Below are 20,412 nucleotides of genomic sequence, written 5' to 3'. Positions count from 1 at the left end.
CAAATGAGAAAGCAAGATCAACCGTCACCTCTGATTAATGATCCGATTGAGGAAATTAACATTGGCACGGAAGAGAGTCCAAAGATTTTGCAAATTGGAACAAGTCTCTCAGCAGAAGAAAGAAAAGAGTTGATAGATTTCCTCAAAAAGCATCAAGAAGCCTTTGCGTGGACTTATGAGGACATGCCAGGACTTGATACAAAATTAGTCGAGCATCGACTACCATTGAAACCAGAATGCAAGCCAATCAAACAAAAGTTGAGGAAACTAGACCCTCGTCTTGAGGGGCAAGTTAAGGAAGGCCTGGAAGACCTACTAAAGGCAGGGTTCATCCGAACAATCGACTATCCTGAATGGTTAGCAAACATTGTGGTAGTCCCAAAGAAAAATGGCAAAATTCGGCTCTGCATCGATTTCAGAGATTTGAATAAGGCTACACCAAAGGATGACTACCCACTTCCAAACATTGACTTGTTGGTAGACAGTACCGCAGGTCACGCTATGTTCTCCTTTATGGATGGATATTCTGGTTATAACCAAATTAAGTTGGCAGCTCAAGATCAAGCCAAAACATCATTTACAACCCCATGGGGTACCTTCTGCTATACAGTAATGCCATTTGGTTTGAAGAACGCTGGGGCAACATATCAAAGGGCTATGGCAGCTATTTTTCATGACCAAATGCATCAAATCATGGATGCATATGTAGATGATCTACTAATTAAGTCAAAAACAAGGGAGAATCACATCAACATTCTCTCTCAAGTTTTTGATAGACTCTTACAATACAAACTTAGATTGAATCCACAAAAATGTGTATTTGGTGTGGAATCCGGTAAGCTTTTGGGATTTATGGTCAGCCAAAAGGGAATCGAGATGGATCCTTCCAAAGCAAAGGCGATCATCGAAATGTCACCCCCAACAAATCTTAAGGAGCTACGCAGCTTGCAAGGCAGAATTCAATCAATCAGAAGGTTTATATCTAATCTCGCCATGAGATGCGAACCCTTCAACCATTTACTGCGGAAAGGAGTCAAATTTGAATGGGGGCATGAATGTCAAGCCTCATTCGAAAAGATCAAGAAGTATCTTCTTTGCCCACCAATTTTAAAACCTCCAATTTTAGGGGAACCTCTACTCCTTTACATCACAGTTAACGATTCAGCCTGTGGTGGATTTTGGCTCAATATGAAGAAGGATGCCGAATAGAACATGCCATTTATTACATCAGTAAGACATTTGTGCAGTATGAAAAGAACTACTCGCACATGGAAAAAACTTGCTTAGCCTTGGTGTGGATGTGTCAAAAATTAAGGCATTATCTATTGGCTTGTGAAGTTAAAATTTTATCCAAACTTAATCCACTCAAATATATCCTCGAACAGCCATTTCTGAATGGAAGGATAGCAAAGTGGCAGGTTTTGCTGATGCAATATGATTTGGAATATGTGTCACAAAAATCAATCAAGGGGCAAGCCATTGCAGACCAATTGGCAGATTTTCCTCTATATGAAGAAATTAGAACAAATGATGATTTTCCAGATGAGCAAATCCTGACAACTGAACCAGAGCCGATTTGGGAGATGTACTTTGATGGATCTAAGAGCACAGCTGGGGCAGGCATTGGGATACTTTTCATTACACCAGAAAGGGAAATGATTCCTTACTCTCTCAAATTGAATTTTTCCTGCACGCATAATATGGCAGAGTACGAGGCCCTAATCCAAGGACTCAAAATGTTGCTCAAATTTAAAGTGCAGAGAGTTCGCATTTTTGGAGATTCTCTCTTGGCTGTCAGTCAGGTCAATGGAGATTGGCAAGTCAAAGATCAAAAATTGATCCCATATCAAGAGTTAGCAGCTTCCCTCTTAAGACAGTTCGAGGAATGTCAACTCTTACATGTCAAAAGAGAATTTAACCCAATAGCAGACGGTTTAGCCAGTTTAGGCTCTACCATTGCCTTCAAACCTGGAGAATCTATCAGATCTTTTGAAGTTGGAAGACTCGAACAACCATCTTTTGTCATACCAGAACAGGTGTTGCAAGCAGAAAGTAGAGAAACACCATGGTATCAGAACATCAAGGATTTTCTCCAAACTGGAACACTTCCACCAGAAATGTCTCGAAAAGAGCAAAGAGTTTTGAGACACATGTCTTCAAGATATTTCATTCTAGCCGACATCCTATACAGAAGAGGATTCAGCACAGAATATGCTAGATGTCTCGATGCAAATGAGGCACTAGAAGTCATTCAAGAAGCCCATGAAGGAATTTGTGGGGACATGTAGGGTATCAGACCCTCGTCAAGCAGATAGTCAGAGCAGGGTACTATTGGCCCACAATGCAAAGAGACTGTCACCAATTTGTCAAGAAATGCATCAAATGTCAGTTGCATGCACCATCAATTCATGCTCCAGCAGCGTACCTTCATTCGGTCAGCTCACCATGGCCATTCTCCATGTGGGCCTTCGACGTAGTCGGTCCAATCAATCCACCTGCCTCAAATGGACACAGGTATTTTCTTGCAGCTACAGATTACTTCACCAAATGGGTGGAAGCGATCACTTTAAAAACAGTCGAAGGACAACACGTAGTGTCCTTCATTCATAAAAATCTTTTGTGTAGATTTGGCATCCCGCATGATATCGTTTCTGATAACGGTACTCATTTCAAAAATGAGAAAATGCGCAATCTTTGTCATAAACACAAAATACAACATCACTTTTCTGCCCCATATTACCCTCAAGGTAATGGTCAGGCAGAAGCAACCAACAAGATTTTGATTCGTGTCTTAGAAAGGACAGTTGAAACAGGCCGAGATTGGCACGAGAAAATGCACAATGCACTTTGGGCGTATCGAACCACAATTCGGACACCCACCAATGCTACACCAGCAGAATTAGTATATGGAACGGAAATTGTCCTTCCATTACATGTCCAAAAACCAGCAATGAAATTTGCTGCTCTCATTGAACTCCCAATTAACAAATACCAAAAAAAGAGACTTACTCAATTAGACCTCTTAGACGAGAAAAGACTACAAGCGGCAGAGCATGCCGAAGTCTATCGTAAGAGAGTCGCTCGACATTATGCCAAATCAGTCATTGAAAGAAAATTTCAGGTAAATGATCTTGTTTTAAGATCCATAGTTCCACTCAGGAGTAGACCCAAAGGAAAATGGGCGCCGAACTGGGAAGGACCATATGTTGTCAAAGAGGTTCTACCTCACAATTCTTATCGACTGATTGATGCCGATGGGGTTGAAATCCCCGATCCAATTAATGCTTTGCATCTCAAAAAATTCTATACTTGAATTTGCAATTCAAAAAAAAAAAAAATTCAAAATAGTTATGCTTTGATAAGCACGTTTGTAACAATTTTCAAACCAACTAAGGGGCATGGTATCCCTTAGGGAAAAGTTTCAAAAATGCATCAAAATTTTCAAACTCAACCCATGTCTTGAAGACAATTGCAAGGGCATCGTCTTGAAATAGGCAAGAAATTTCACAGACATTGAGGGACTTATGTATAGTAATTAATGTTGGTCCCGACAATCGGCATTTGTAAAGGTCTAGCATGAGATGCCATAAGAAAAAGTCTTGTCACCTAAAAGACCTTGGCAAGATGCTAGAAAAAGCTATCAAGCGAAATGAGTTGAGCAATGAGCTCGGGGTGAGTGTAGTTGTTCCTCTGGTTCAAAGCTCAGCAGGCGCGGGTGGGCATATGACCTATGCTTACGCCGTGAAGCTAAAAAGCAATCCATGAACATTTTGCTTATATTAAGTCTCCTAAAGCCTTCTGAATTCGAGCAAGTAAGCCCGGGGAGTGTTTTACATTTGGTACCCTGAGGCCAACTGGTCTAGGAGTTACCGGCCCAAAGCTTGTTACAAGGGTTCAGAAGAAAGCCCGATAGACTTGATATTACACAAAGCAAACTACACAAAACCGCCAAAGCGGTGGAACTCCGTAGTAGCTTTTGGGGTGGTGAGGAATTTCTCCCAAGAGTGAAGGGTGGCTCAAAAAGAAAATCAAAATTCAAAAGCAAAAGAGAGTATGTGAAAAATTAAGTAAAAGAAGAGAAAAAGCACTTGCCAATGGTTTAGAAGGCATCGAAGGCAAATTTCTCAAAGCATCAAATGCAAAAACTTTCACAATTACAAAATTTTTCAACCAACATTAATTCCTCTACAAAGTCTCCAATGAGATGGAGAAAGATCTTCTTATTTCAGGTCTATGCCTAGCATTTCCCTCGAGCGAGGATGGTTCAACATCATTTGAAAAATGGATTTTCCAAACGATTTGCAAAAATTTGGTGCGTGAATCTTTGCTATTAAGCAAATTATTCAATTTGCTTAACAACAAAGAGGGGCATCTGTTAACACCCCAAATTTTTCCACATCAAACTTGAAGCAATGTGAAAATTTCACAAAAGAATTGTGAAAATTTGCAATTTCAAAGCCAATTTCGAATCTAAAGAACAATTAGATTCAAATCGTGAATTTAACCCGATACACGAATCCCAATGCAGGATTACGAGTCCAAATTCAATTGCAAATGTCATTTGAAATCCAAATCCAATTACAAAATGCAAATTTTGACTTAGATCCAAGAATTGGATCTAATTCAGTCTAAAATGCTACGTGGGACCCACGTGTGGGCCCCACCTAGCCCGTGTGGTCAAGAGCCCTCCCCAGGGGCCATGCCCCCCTCCATGTCAAAAAAAAAATAATAAATAAATATTTTCTCTCAAATTAATTGAAGAAAAGTCATTTTCAAGAAGAAATAAAGGAGAAACCTAGGAAAAGAGAGACATTTATGTCTCTCTCTCTTCTTTAACCAGATCCTCCTTAAAGAAAAAAATCATTTCCAAGGAAGCAATTACTAGACTGGTCAAACTCACCTAACCTACTTAATCCAAGTAGGTTTGACCCGGGTGCACTCAAATGTGGTGCCAATTCCAGCTAGGTTCGGTCACAATGGGCTCAACATAGTCAAAACGTAAGTCTGTCTCATGATCCAATTAATGGACGAAAATAGACTTTGACCGAACCAAACCCACTTTGACTAAACTCAGTCAAAGTACAATTTAGCTCAATTAAGAGCTTTCTTGACCCAAATTTATCAAATTACCTCAAATAAAGTCAAACTACTTGCAAATGAGCTTTGACTTTGGTCAATTGGTAGAAATTGATCAATTTGGACAATTTTGCCCTTCTGCGGTCAACTTAAGATTAAAAAGCCTAAAATGGTTTATGAAAGGCAAATAAACATTTGAATTTGTCAAATGCTTGAATCAAATACCAAATTTAAATTGAATTTCTCAAGTGAAAGTTTGATTCAGTTGAAATCCATTTTCAATCAAGTTTTGGACGAAAATACCCTTTTTGAACCAAATTTGATAAAATTTTTAAATTTTATTAAAATTTAAATTTAATTATCATAATTCAATGGCATTTGGAGCTTAGTAACTAGGTTTTAACCTTATAAGCTCGATTTCAAACAAAAAAAAAATAAATAGTATAAAATAAGGGCAAAACCCTGTGTAAGGGCATTTTCGTCCAAAATTTTGGTCAAAATGGTCACCTAGGTCTGAACCCAAGTTGACCAAACCTAGCCCAGCCCACCTAGCTCGTGGAAATGGGCTGAGAAATGGTCAATTAGAGCCTTTAAAGTCTATTTAACTCATTTTACAAGTCCCCAAGGTCTTAAGTAAGTTCCCAAGGTGAGTTAAGAAGGTGGTTGAACCCACCTCCTCCTCTATATAAACCTCCCCTTGGCCACTAAGGGGGAGGACGAAATTTTGGAGCATTCTATCAAATTGCTGCAGCCAAGGAGCTAGGAGGGAGAAGCCAAGGAAGAGAGAAGAGGTTCGTCCAAGCCCCCTTCCCCTTTTTCTCTCATTCTCTTCTTCACTTTCTTCTATTCTCCCCATTGATTTTGCTAAGTTAGGGTGCTTAAGTGAACCCTTACTTAGGATTTTCGTGGTGAGAAGCCCTCTTTACCACTCCAAATTCCAGCAAGCAAGCTATTTCTTATTCTAGCTTTGCTAAGCTTGAATCCACGGTTGGATTCTTGCTTAGGATTGCTTGGGTTAGAAAACAAGTGAAGACGAAAGACAAACATCAAGACCGACCGCAAGGTAGGTGATCTTAACTCACTTCTCTTCTACTTTAGCTTATTGTTGATTTATTTTAATTCCAACAATTCGTGGGAGGGTTTATTTTCATTTGCTTACGGCTGGGAATGATGTCCAGCTAAGGGAAACCTACGCTTCAATGTACATGTTAATGCATAATGCATGCATATGTCGGTTTTTCTTAAATATGAACCCAAGTATCAAATTTCGAAATGGGCCCCAAGGCCACGTCCCTTTCAAAGGAACCAACTTAATACCATTTTGAACTCCCTACCATGAGAGAATCCCACGGTGAGAAAGTGATTTTGCTACATCACGTATGATGAAAATGCCTATAAGGGATGGATACGTTTTTTATGAATGTGATCCACCCTTGCGTGGCGAAATGATGGACGAATAAGCTTGAGTATTGTTTTATTTTCTTTCTTATTCACAGTCATTTTGATTCATGTCTTTCAATTTAATTAATCAAGGGTAGTAGGGAAGATTTGAAACAAGTTCTCAATCTTCCTACATAAAAGAACCCAGCCATGAATCATCATGATTCATGAGTCATGCGGTCCCTTGATAAAATTTCATTTTGAAAAGTAAGGTACGTATATGTATACATTGTTATATATGTACATATATATATGCATCTGATTTCTTGTCAAAAATTACATTCCTCCCTTAAAATCAGGTTGGAACATGTTTCCAAACCGGTCTTTAAGGAAATTGGCCATTTTTATTGATTTTTCTAGTGCAAGATTATAAATTACTTTCATTTCATTTTTACTTAATTTCAGCAAACCCATACGTAAGATGTATGTATGTTGTTGAAATCAGACCATGTTTTATAGGAATTGGTTTAAGAATATCAAAATTTACGTATTTGAAATACCAACCATCCTAGAATCATCCAAAGGAGTTGATGATTTCATTACTACGAAATCTGGAATTTGAATAGATTTGAAAAACTCATTGTTTCTATCTAAGAAACAAGTCCTTATTGGAATCAATGTCCACAATTTTCAGCTATTTAAATCAACACAAGGTCTGATTTTTAGCTATTTTGAGACAAAAGTGGACGTCATCCATGTCTCCCATCCGTTTCAAAGATTGAACTTGACATCATTTATATATTTTCATCATTTTGATAATTTTATGTCAAGCCTCAAGCTTATGGACTACATCTCTAATTCATGTGCTTAATCATATAATGAGCACATATAGAGAAAGTCCTACATTTTAATCAATCTTCATGTATAGATTGTATGACGTGCAATACGGACTTTGAGAGATTATGAGGGAGTGAAGAATGTATGTTTCATATGAATGAATCTTGATGGATTATGAGAGAGAGAAGAATGAATGTTCCATATAGTTTCCATTCTCGTTTCATGCATTCACTTTCACTCAAAATCAATGGCACCACATGCACATTCTCAAGAAATTAAGTGATTCAAATTTAAGTTGCAAAAAGTGACCAAGTCATATTGCAATGAGAATTTGTAAACTTCACTTAACTTCAAAAGAAAACACAAGCAATGCATTCATAATCTTTTGGCCAAAGTGCATTTGAAAAACAACATGTTTTCTAACAATTTGGAACCTATGTTCTTTCAAAAGAATGAATTCTACAAATCACATGATTTGACAAAAGAAGAGTTCAAAATCAATTTTTATCATAAGATGATCATCATCATCTAGAGTTCACAACAAAGAACTCAATTCCAAATCTTCAAAAATCCTCAAGAATTATGTGTTTCAAATAACACCAAAACAAAGGATTTTAAACCAACTTGAAAACCCCCAATATTCAAATTCATTTATTCAAAAAAATGAATTTCGGTTCTTGAATCCAAAACCTCAATGCATAAGCATATAGGACTTACATCAATAACTCGTATATGATCCAAATGATCTTTAGTCCTTGGTCTAATTACCCCTGTTAAAGGCGGCAGGAACGGTTGGATCTCGTACCGACGAGCGGATCCCTTTCTCTTGAAAATTTTCTCAAAACCCCAATTTTAAAAGAATTTTGCTGACTCGCATTTCGACCTTCTTGAAAAGGGAGTGGGGTGCGAACACATACCAAGTCCTGTAGAATAATCAACTGGCTGTAATGTCTTAGGTGCGCGCGTATGGTCAACCTCACTTGGCTCAAGATGTCGTCTGCTGCCAAGCCCTGCTGCTGCTGTAGCGCCCTCCGCGCTCTGCTCGCTGTCGACCTCGGCTATGCGCTCCTCTTCGACGGCGCTGTCTGCTGCCGCCTTCGTCGGCTTTGGCAGTCTCCTTAGCCTCACTAGGTGTTCGGCTGCTCTCTGTAACATCCCGTGGCGACTTGGCGCTATGGCCATGCGACCCAATAACCTCACAACGAGCCATGTATCTCGGCCGAGCCCAAGGTAATACCCCAGCCTGCCGCGTCTCACTAGCACCCTCCGTAGTATGCTCGGCACCCTCGGCCGGGCCTTCGACACCTCTTGACACTGCCTTTTTTTATTGTTAACCTTTTGCTCACTTGGAACATATGGTTTAGATACTTGGATGATAGGACAATGACTTAGGGAAAGGGTCGAAATTGATTGTGCCTTAAAAACAACGGAAGAGACAAATTTTTCATGTCTTTCATGAAAACAAGGTTTGATCAAAACTCGGTTTAAGTAAAACTTATTCTTAATGTCACCAAATGCATCTGAAATGACTTTTTTTTGGCAATACCAAATTTTGCTTTCAAAACGTGGTCTTGCACAGTCATTCAAACGCTTCCTAAAACTAATTATCTTTTTGAGCTACATGAATCCATTAAAAATTAAAAAAATTGAATGCCGACATTAGTTTCTACATGGATAATGCCACCTTTCCAGGTGCTTAATTAATAGATTTAGCCTAATCGTGAGAAGCTATAAAGTTTTGGTTTGAGAGACACTAATTCAAAAAAAATTTAAACCGTTTATATATATATATAGTAAAGTGATCGAGGGACATCATATTTAAACAAATGAATGATTGAATGGCAACAATATATGAATAAGCAATAAGTTTAACGATGCCAATAACTCACTAACTTTGGTTAATTTCGACCTAATCAGATGCACATTTGGGCCTTATATTTGAAAACTAAATTTGGAACCGACTAGAGTTTTGATTTATTTGTCTCAGGCTTTATCGCATCTCACTAGACCACGAGACTCCGTTGATTCTGCGATGCAACTGCAATCAAATATAAATCTGATTTGTAATCAAATCTAGACTTCTTTTATGAAATCTGGTTCAACGGGTTCCAAATTTCATTAAATGTATGCGATACATGTAGTTCTTTACATAATTCTTTGAAAAACATAGAGTATTGAATAAAGTTATATATCTATGTGGATTTGTATTTCAGTTTACAATTGATTGTATGCTTAATCTAAATTCCGATGTCACATTCATCACGATCGGATGCCTATAAACACAAAAGCCCGTGATACATGTTGAACTAGTTTACCTGCCTGTTCGTGGTCTGACATGGGCCTGAGCTCAAGTTGGTCCAAGCTCGGTGTACAAGAAAACATAAATCAAACTCCGTCAATAGGTTTATTATGCTCAAACTGAGATAATAGATCCATTCCTATCTCAAAGTTCACTATTGAGCCTGATAATATGACTGAATATCTTATTTATCATTAGTTTTAAAAAGTAAATAACACATTAAACTTTTAGCGTTTTATTACATTTCAAATTACAGACGTGTTTGTGCCGTGAGTTTGTCGATATCCACTAACTGGCCGTGAGCTTAATGAAAACTGAAGGGGTTCGTCAATGTTCACCAGCATGTTACTGCTGCTTTACTTTATTAAGTAATCACGCCTATTCTTTAGTTATGTTATTATGCATATCCTTTAGAAACAAAATACAGCAAGAGACATTTTTTTAATGCTATGTGGCGAGTGCAGAAACTAGGAATTCTATATTTCTATCAGATCTCTGCAAAGTGATTTTTAGGCAGAACCCAATCTGCTGATTTACTTGTGCAGAAAGGTCATGGCATTCCGGAGTCCATGTGCAAACGAGCTAGGGATGTTGCGCGGAGCTTCTTCGGTCTTCCTGATAAAGAAAAACTCAAAGATCAAACTGTCGCCATCGAGTGGATTCAGGTGTGGCATCTCCTTTCAGTCAATTCATTATTTGGCCCGTAAGTTTAGCTCTGTTTTCCTTTCTCCTTGGAACAGAGGCTATCAGACAATTGGAGAAAACTTGACTGGCGGCAGACCTGATAAGCATGAAGCTATTGATGTATGTGTAATTAAAAACGAGAGAGATGATGAGCCAAAAAGTGATAATTCATTTCAAATATGTTTTGAGTATTTATACAAGTTAACAAATCATGAGATATGTACAGATCCAAAAATCTTGGGATAAGAATGTTACAAGTCTGTGTGTTACAACAAGAAAAGGAAAGATTATCATAATCTCATTTTTCTTAAAAATTAGTTTGCTGATTTTCCTCTTTAATGCTTCCACTGAAGTTGGCGTGTGCAAATCTGAAACACCTCACTTGACTCTTAGAGTTTGAAAAATGTTTCTTCCTAATGGTATAGTGAAAATATACATGATGCGCCTGAATTATTTCTTGCTGAATTTTTTCTCTTATAAAGTGACAATCCAACTCTATGTGTTTCGTTCTTTCATGAAAAACCATATTTGTTGAAACATGCAAAGCTGCTTGATTGTCACGATATAAATCCATTGATTTATCATGACTCCACCTCAACTCATTTAACAAGGCTTTTAACCAAATAACTTCACAAGTTGTTAAAGTCATTGCTATAGTTAAATAAATCAAACGTCCAACTAACTTCCTATATTTAGTTGGACCTTTAGTGAAATACCATCATTGGGAGTTAATTGTAATTTTTGCTCCATTGAAAAGTCCATAAGCTTGGCTCCTATCAAACCTGCATCATTCAAAATATCCACTATATATTTTCTTTGACTTAAAAATATTTTTTGATGGTGCTTTTGCAACTTTTATGCCAAAAAAATACTTAAGTATTCCCAAGTCCTTAATATTAAATTTCAAATGTAAATATTGCTTAACTGAAGCAATTCCTTGTTCATCATTTCTTACAATTATAATATTATCAACATAGACAAGAATAACAATAAATTGTTTTTCATGTTTTCGAGTAAAGAGAGTGCAGTCAGCTGAAGATTAAATGAAACCAGCCTCTTTAAGTGCTGATAACAACTTGTAAAACCAGTGGCGCTTGCTTGAGTCCATACAAAAACTTATGAAGGTGGCACACTGTATTACTAGGATACTTCCTCTCGTGCAAAAGGCCTCGTTCTAAAATAAAACCATTAACAAATCTAAACTTATTCTTGGCATTAACCATGTGGAATAGTTGTTTTCAAAAACAAGTGGATTGATTATAAGAATAACACCAGCAGAAGTGCAAGTGAAAGGGTGACTCATTTTGATTACCAGAAATATCAATCCGTTTAACAGGAAGAGTTGTCGCCATGGCGGGAATATCAGTAAAGGCGGTTCTCTCCCGCTAACAGTCACATGTGCCGATATTGCCGACACTTGCTCAAATGGCAGCACACGCTGACATGCCAGCAGGATTCGTCTACTTAGACTGAGACTGACACACAGTTGCGTGGAGTGCGGCGGGGCACGTAAATCTGGGTGAAGCTCGCCGGAGACCGAGAACTTGGCAGAATCTCAGTGGAACGGGTGTGCTAGAATTCATCTTCGGCATCGAAAAATTCAGAAAAATACCGGCAGACTTCAAATTGCATACCGGCGGACTTCAAATTGCATTTCTCCTTCGTTTCTAATCGGTTTTTGATGGGTAAGAGCTCAATTTGTTCGGAATCTTGTTGGATAGCTCCTCAGATGATCAAAAACATGCTTTGGCCTTGAAATCGAACGGATTTAGCGCTAGAATGAAAGAAAACACAACCAAATCAAATTGCAGTCGATTTAATGAGTAAATCTTTGAAGTTTAGCCGTGGAAAGACTCACCGTCCAAGGATCTATCGTGTGGGATTGACCCACCATTGGTTTGCACGAATTAATCCTTAGATTTGGACCGGAAATAGCAAAAATGTTTTACGGTTCACCAGTTTTCGAAACAGAATATATTTGATCGGAATCTCATGGGATTTGCTCAAACGAACAGATTTCCCAAAGTGATGATCATTTGGGGGAGCATGGTTCGTTCTGGATGGAGCAGATCACGGTTCGACAGGGAACCCAACGACAGTGCAGGGGAAGGCGGCAGAACAATAATGGACCCAAGGAAACCGCAATGTGACAAGAGGTTCCATTTCCACCGAAATACTTGGGTCACACACAGAAGTTGGCACCGGCAGCAGGGATGAAGGAAACAGGCCGGAAAACGTGAACACTTCTGGCGAGATCCCTTGTTAAGCACCAAACTTGTCACAACTCTTCTCTCTAAATATGCTGAGATACCATGAGAAAGAGAGCATGAGGGAAAAAGAGAGAAACGATAGAGATAATGAGCCAAAAAGTGATAATTCACTTCATATACGTTTTGAGTACTTATACAAGTTAACAAATCGTGAGATATGTACAGATCCAAAAATCTTGGGATAAGAATGTTACAAATCTCTGCGTCACAACAAGAAAAGGAAAGATTATCATGATCTTATCCTTCCTGAAAATTAGTTTGCTGATTTTCCTCTCTCATATTTTCAGCTTATATTCTCACTAATGTAAGCCCCATCGGCCATCACAGATGGGCAACTCCACTGCTTCATGTTTTTGCGGTAGGATCCGTAGCTCAAATTGAAGGCATGATATGAGTATATGATGCCCTAGGAAATAATTTTAAGGAGGAAAAGACGTGAAAAATCAAAACCATTTCCAATGCAAAGAAAAAAAACTGTTTTCATATTCAAACAGCTGTCATCAATATCTCTGCACGACCAGACGTCGCCGTGGGTTGCCGGAAGTCGTCACCGCCACCCGCCATCGCTCGTCGTCGGGTGAAGAGGAAGAAGGTCGGGTGAAAAAGGAAGAAGGTCGACCTAATTTCACGGTTTAACCGATCATTTTTTAAGGTTTGGATCGGGTTTGACCCAAACCCGATCCAATCGTATCCATGAAGTATTCGTATCCGGATCGCCGTATCCGCGTATTGATACGGATAAGTGGGCTAATCCCTTGGAAGAGTTTTCTGTTGTCCATGACGTACAGAACTTTCAAAAAACATTCTTCGAGGGATAGCTTTGGCATATGGGTGGTTCACCATACACCTTTGAAGGTGAAAGAGCTGGAGACCCTTCCTGGGCAATGCAGTTAATTCGTTATCCCGGCTCCACTGAGAAAATGGTGGAAGATGGCATTGGAGGGTAAACCATAAGAGCTGTCAAGCATATATTGTTTGTTTTCTATGTAAGATCCCTGATTTTATTTTGTTTCCATCAACTATTGAAACGTTAAAATTAAGAAGGAATTATAAGTGGTAGATTTAATTGACCATTGCATAGAATGAAAACTGTCAAATTGACCATGACTCTAAAGATATTTGTTACTAATAAAAATAAAGCTTATCGATAAAAGCTTCCATGGTTTTAGATGGCTCAAACTACTTAGTGAAACGAAATTTGAAATTTGCTTCGCATTTCTATGCGGTTGTAGGCAATGAACAGATGTCGTGAATGGATATGGGCCTTGCCTGTCCCTGGAACATTTGTCTGCAATTTAGGGGACATGTCAAAGGTCTGCCTCAGTCTTCCTGCTCAATCTTCTGCAATGTGCTAGATGAGACTTTTGCTTGATATAAGTCCTTTTTCATTAATTTTCAGGCCTATTCAAATGGCATATATGAGAGCGCATTTTATAGAGTGATAAATAACAGCCCTAATGATCGGATTTCGATACCATTCTTTTATGAGGTTAGTACTTCCCCGTATTTTCAGTGCGTCAATACAAGTCCTGTGTGTTGGTAAAATTTACCTTAAGCAGAAATCATGGCTGCCCTCAAGGGGCTGTATTTGATCACATTAGATAAATGGGTTTACTTAACGCATCTATAAAGCAGAAAGCTAGAGCTGGCTGCCTTGATCAGTAAATATGCCTAAATCTCAACTTGAACTTTCCTGGTAACCTGAGCATGCCATAAAAAGGGATATAGAACTCAATCTTTGGCCTTCTATCTTCTTGGTAGCAGATGATTCTATTGAGTTTGGTTTTCTCTTTCAGACTAACTTTGACGCTGTTGTGGAACCTTTGGACTTCTGCAAGGAAAAGACAGGAGGGGTGGCAAAGTTTGAGCCAAAGATGTATGGGGAGTATCTACTCCGCAAGCTCCACGCGACCTTTGGAATAAAGTATTGAACTTCAAGTGCTTATTCGTCTTTGTAATAAGCAGAAATAATGATGGTGCTTCATCATCAGCCATTCCAGAGATGGATGTAGTTGTGTCGGTGTGGTAGATGTGCGAAGGCACAAGTTGCAGTTTTGTAATCCCTATCGGATCTTTCCCAGAGGACGTAGTAGAACTCGTTTCTGTCTATTTCTTGTTTTCTTTTCTGTTCTGTTCTCTAATGTTTGGGAGAGAGGAAAAGAAGTGGGTGACAAGTTGTTCGCTTGAGACAAATGGGCTCGAGCACTCCCTCCTGTCTAACATTAAACCTCTCTATCACTATGGATCCCGACTAAGCCTATAACTAAACATGTTAGCCTAGCTTGAGCCTGGCTGTGGGTGGAAATATGCTCCTACTTTTGTGGCCAACTTGTTATTTTCCCTGTCTCTATCTATGCTGCACGCTTTTCAATCACATTTTGGAGCCATTTCCTTGTCTGGAAGGGTAAATTTTTGAGCAGTATTTACCATGAAAAAATTTTAAGGAAAAATATACAAAAGGAAAAAATTTGATTTTTCCCACTCCAGAAAAGTTTTTCCGTTAAAAAATTAACTATGTTTGGTGCACAGGAAAAAAAAGCGTAGACAAATTATTTTATTGGATGTGGCGTACAGGATTGTGAGTATTACAAGGCTCATTGCAACGTTTTATATTCAAGTGCATGACAATATACATGAACAGGATCTTGAGTATTACAAACCTTACTACAACACTAGCATATTTTCGGAGATAAATTTGAAGATAAATTAAAGAATATAGAGATCCACGCCTGCATAGAGCTTCTTATTGGTGGTCATGACAAAGCTGCCTTTCACAAGAGGGTGTTAAAAGAATGTCCATACCATGCAAGAAAAACATGGTGAACAATCATCCACTAAATAGACAAACAGGTCACCAGAGTAGAAAAACCTAATAGCATCAAACAGGGCTAGGGTTACTCAAAGTTTTCACGAGCTGATTGCCACACACACTCCCACTTCCTTTTGGAGCCTCTTCTCTCTGCCTCAAGAATATCATTATTTACACTAATAGGAACCAAGTTTTTAACTGAATATACTTGCCCTTCTTCTACATCCAAAAGCTGTCCAACAAAAGTGAAAATTTAGATATTAGGGACTAGTGCAAACAATTTCTGAATCATATTCACAAAGTAAAGGTTGAAATGTTAAAGAAGAATACAATCATTTTCTCCTACCAAATGAAATAAAGAAGAAAGGGAAAAAGATCAATTTCATATCCAAATTATTGTTTTATCTTTTAAAAAAGCCAATAACGTTATGAATGTGACAGTGCTATATCTTTATATTTAAATGTGATTTCATAGTGAAAAGATTCGCACATGGTCACCCTTGCACTTCTTGAATGTTTCCTTCACATGAAAAGGATGGACTGTCGGTCTTAAACAGTAAATGCCAGCATTTGGAGCTGTTCAAGACAACAAAGTTTTTAAGACATAATCAAATGGGTTGTGCACCATGTCATAAAAAATATTTGCAGTTAAATTCTCAATTTATGGTTCTAATTGGAAATAAAATGATGCACACAAATACAAAACGAGAAAAAATTGACACATTTTTTTTATCTCAATAAAGCATGTCAGTGGAATTATGAAACAACGAGCGGTTCTCCAATTTGCCAGAGCAAATCAAGATAGTAAAAAACATCAAGCACAAAAAAGAAAGTAAAATATGGGAACTTCACATGCTTCTCAATTGGTTCCTAGATTGTAATGAGACATCTCGTACAATTCCTGGGAGTCATGCCAACTACCCCAGTTTGATTCATTACAGTCAAAGAACTCATGATTTAATCTCCTATAGTTGAGAATTTCATTTCGTTGAAGCACCAGCATGAAGTGGTTTTTGGTTAATTGAGTTATTCATTCAGTTCAAGCACCAGCACGAAGAAGTTGTACTAGAAGTCTGACCTTTGTATTGTTGTAGTTGGTAGCAAGCAACTTATTGTTTAATTGAATTAATGAAGCACCAGCATGAAGTAGTTTTTTGGTTAAATCAAAGAGCAATTTTCTTTTATGTTTGAGACAGGTGAATCCTTCAAAGTCAAACAGGAAAATAGGCAATGAGACAATGGAAGCAATGTTATCCGTATCGTACGATACGGACGCATATCGTACGATACGTATCGTCCGTATCAACGTTTTCGATACGTTACACCTATTAAATACGATACGCGTACGTATCGTACGCGTATCATACGTATCGTACGATACGGTGGGCGTATCGCACGATACGTGCGATACACCCCCGTATCGCACGATACGGGAGTAAAATTTAAAAAGGGGCCGTCGGGCCCCTTTTTGCTTCTTATTCTCAAACCGACGCTCCTCTCTCTCTCTCTTCTTGTTTCTCAACACTGCGAGGGACGTGGGAGGGAGAGATTTTCTCCATTGCATCAAGATTTGCCGGTGAAGAAGCTTCATTTCTCGTTGTGGGGAGTCTTGGGACGGTGGGAAGCTTGGAGAAAGAGGGTTTTTTGGTTTTTAACACCAAGAAGGTAAAAAATAACTCATTTTTGCCGTTGAATCGTTCATTTCTCTTATTTCCTACATTTATTTGTATGTTTTTACTTGTTTTGTGAAGATATAATGTCGGATCCTGCATGGCAGTTGTGTACAAGGGTGAATCCCAAAGATAGATTAAGAGTTAAGTGCAATTATTGTAAGCAAATCATATCAGGAGGGATTTCTCGCTTTAAACACCATATAGCTGGTACACACAGCGATGTGGCTGCTTGCAATGGCTCCCAAGAGATCCCATTGCCAGCGTATGTAAAGCACCAGTGTCAGCAGCTTCTTGATGCAGTGAAAGCAAGTAGGATTGAAAAGGACATGGAAGATGCGGAGGAAGGATATGGGGACCCACATGAAGGAGAAGAAAGTGAAGGTGAATATGTTCAACTTGAACAAGAAGATGTTGGTGTGGGAACAACTAAAGGGAAATGCATCATGCATGGAGGTGGTTCTTCTGCAACTGCAACCAGAAAAAGAAGAGGTGCAAGTATAAGTTCAGTTTCACGAGGACGTGGCAGAAGTTAGGGTCGTACTGGTGGTGGTAGAGTACCTACTATGAGGTCGAGCAATATGTCTGGTTCGATCAAGAATTTTTTTCCCAATTATACTGTTGCTGGTGCTCAGCCTGAGATTCGTATAGCCATGCAATCAAAGGATATTATTGAAGTAGCAGATGAAACCATAGGAAGGTGGTTCTATGATGCATCCATTCCCTTCAATGCAGCAAACTCTTATCATTATCAGCCTATAGCAGATGCGATTGTTAGTGTAGGGCGAGGGTATAAAATGCCCTCTTTTCATAAATTGCGAGGTAAAATTCTCAACAATATAGTTAGAGATGTGAAGACATATTGTGATGAACTAAAATTGAGTTGGAATGCTACAGGATGCAGTGTAATGGCAGATGGGTGGACAGACATCAAGAACAGAACATTGGTAAACTTCCTTGTATATTGCCCTCTTGGTACTATGTTCTTAAAATCTGTTGATTTGTCTGATACTCCGAAGACTGCTGATGTGTTGTTTGGGATTTTTGATAAAGTTATAGAAGAAGTTGGGCCTGAAAATGTCGTACAATTTATCACTGATAATGCAGCAAATTATAAAGCTGCAGGTGAAATGTTAGCAGCACGATATGAGACATTTTATTGGAGTCCATGTGCTGCTCACTGTGTAAATCTTATGCTTCAGGATCTTGGTGAAAGGGATGATATAAAGTTGACAGTTCACAGATGCCAAGAAATCACGAAGTTTATTTACAATCATGCTTATGTCTTGAATTTGATGAGGAAATTCACAAATGGGGCTGAATTGATTCGACCTGCACAAACACGGTTTGCTACAAATGTTTTGACTATGCAGGGTATAGTCAAGCAAAGATCTTCTCTCAGGCAGATGTTTTCAAGTGATGATTGGGCTGCATATCCACATGCCTATAAAAGAAAGGCTACGACAGTTGTGGATACCATCTTCGATGTTGACTTTTGGGAATCATGTGTGCACTTATTGAAGATTTCTGTACCTCTAGTGAAAGTCCTCAGATTAGTTGATAGTGAAGATAGACCTTCTATTGGATATTTATACGAGTCTATGGATAGAGCCAAGGAGGCCATTAGAGATAATATGAAGGGAAAAAAGAAGTTGTACATGCCTATATGGAAGATTATAGATGAAAGGTGGTCTGGACAACTTCATCGCCCACTTCATGCGGCAGCCTACTACCTAAATCCTGCCATTAGATATCTTCCCACTTTTAAGAAGGACAGAGAGGTCGAGTATGGCATGTTGGATTGCATTGATGTATTAGTAAGTGATAGTAAAGAACAAGACGCTATCCATATGTCGATCAACAAATATGATACGGCTTCTGGTACCATGGCGAGAGACACAGCAGTTCGATGCAGGACAACTATGCGTCCAGGTATTAGAAAAAGAAACTTTATACATTTTGTTCTTTAGCACTTATTCTACCTTCTCATATATTTATTTCTGACAACATTTTTACTTTCCATCTGTTATTAGATTTGTGGTGGGAAAGGTTTGAGCTTGATTGCCCAGAATTAAGGAAGCTTGCAATTAGAATCCTCAATCAAACATGTAGTGCAACTGGATGTGAAAGAAATTGGAGTGTATTTCAGCACATCCATAGTAAGAAGAGGAATAAGCTGGAACATAAAAGGTTGAATGACCTTGTTTATGTTCGTTATAATATGAAGTTGAGACAAAGGTAAACATTTGTTTTGTTATACAAGAATATCAAATTCTAATATATATTTTAATCTCTAACAATTTGTTAATTTTTTCTCTTGTTAGGCAACTAGAAACAACATCTACGAGGAAGCATCACAATCAATATGATCCTATCTTCATTGACCATTTTGATATATTAGATTCTTGGGTTGAAGAAGAACCAGCTGCAATACTTGATGAGGACGATCTTGATTTTTTGAATGTTGAAGGAGCAGCAGAGATTGTTGAAGAAGGAGAGGCTGGGGGGGAGCAATGGAATGTTGGTGACATTCCATTTGCAACAGAGGGGATAGAAGAAGAAGTTAATGAAGGAAGTGAAGATGATGATGAAGAATGAAGATGATGATGCAAATGACGATTGATGATGCTTTTTGTTTTGAGTTTTGAAAACTATGTCAATATGTTCTGAGTTTTGACTTCTGAACTTATGAATTGTGATGTAATTGAATACTCTTAGGTTGTTTAGTATGTTATTTTGTTTTTTGAATGTTTGATTTCTTATTTTGGAATGTCTTGTTCATATGCATAGCTCACAGGTCATACTTCATATACATGAATGATGAATGTTCCTTTAAATACATTTTTCTTGAATTTTTCTGATTTTTACTAGTTTTTTCGGATTTTTTTAGAATTTTTCTGATTTTTTTTTATTTTTTATAAATTTTTAATATTTTTTACAAATTAAAAAATTAATTTTACGATACGTTACGATACATTTACGATACGTTACGATACGGCGTATAGGTCGGCCCGACCGATACACGAAACGATACGACAGTGATAACATTGAATGGAAGGATGGTTTGCAAAGATAAAGTGCCTCTCAACAGCCAACACACTGATTCGGTTACGCAGAATTTTTGTATCATGAATAACTGATTCTTGTCCTAAATAAAAGGAAAGTCATGAACCCATCATAGTGAAAAACCATACAAATACGACAGCTTCCCCGATGCACATTAACATAACTGTGCATCAAATGGGGCCTTAGTGAATAATGCAAATTGTGTAACTGGTCAGTATGAGGGTTGCCACCGCATAAACTTGTGAACATGAATCAGCGAGTTAACTAATGCAAAAGGCCCCCTCGGAAGGATAAACTGATCAAAATATGGTGGCTTGTGAT

At 38.2% G+C, this 20,412-nt stretch overlaps 1 pseudogene; it reads left to right on the top strand.

Annotated features, from left to right (window-relative positions):
• The first annotated feature begins 10,144 nt into the window (after window positions 1-10,144).
• Window positions 10,145-14,576, top strand: LOC116250443 (2-oxoglutarate-dependent dioxygenase 33-like; annotated as a pseudogene).
• The last annotated feature ends 5,836 nt before the right edge of the window (window positions 14,577-20,412 follow it).

Source organism: Nymphaea colorata, chromosome 3 (assembly GCF_008831285.2).
Source record: "Nymphaea colorata isolate Beijing-Zhang1983 chromosome 3, ASM883128v2, whole genome shotgun sequence".
NCBI lineage: Eukaryota > Viridiplantae > Streptophyta > Magnoliopsida > Nymphaeales > Nymphaeaceae > Nymphaea > Nymphaea colorata.
Note: the sequence above shows the minus strand (reverse complement) of the source record. Positions and strands in the feature narration are given on the sequence as shown.